Raw genomic sequence first — 299 nt, 5'->3', positions numbered from 1 at the left:
GGAGCGAGGTGGAGCACAATAAAACCCGTTCTAAATCTCTGTATAATAAAGGAGAATGAAATCAGCCACGTGGTGTGTGTGTGGTGACACCCCGAAACAGTGCTCTGTGCCCGAAACAGTGGTGACACCCCAAAACGGCACAGTTTGTGCCAAACCCGGCATGGTAACAGCCCCAAACTGGGACCTGTGAGGCTTGAAGTGCTGCTTCTCAGCAGCAGGCTCAGCCTCCCAGCAAAAGGCCATTGATCTGCCCCTTTACTCTGCTCTTGTGAGACCTCACCTGGAGTATTTTGTCCAGT

The sequence above is a fragment of the Nestor notabilis genome, unplaced genomic scaffold (assembly GCF_000696875.1).
Source record: "Nestor notabilis isolate BGI_N333 unplaced genomic scaffold, ASM69687v1 scaffold22672, whole genome shotgun sequence".
NCBI lineage: Eukaryota > Metazoa > Chordata > Aves > Psittaciformes > Psittacidae > Nestor > Nestor notabilis.
Note: the sequence above shows the minus strand (reverse complement) of the source record.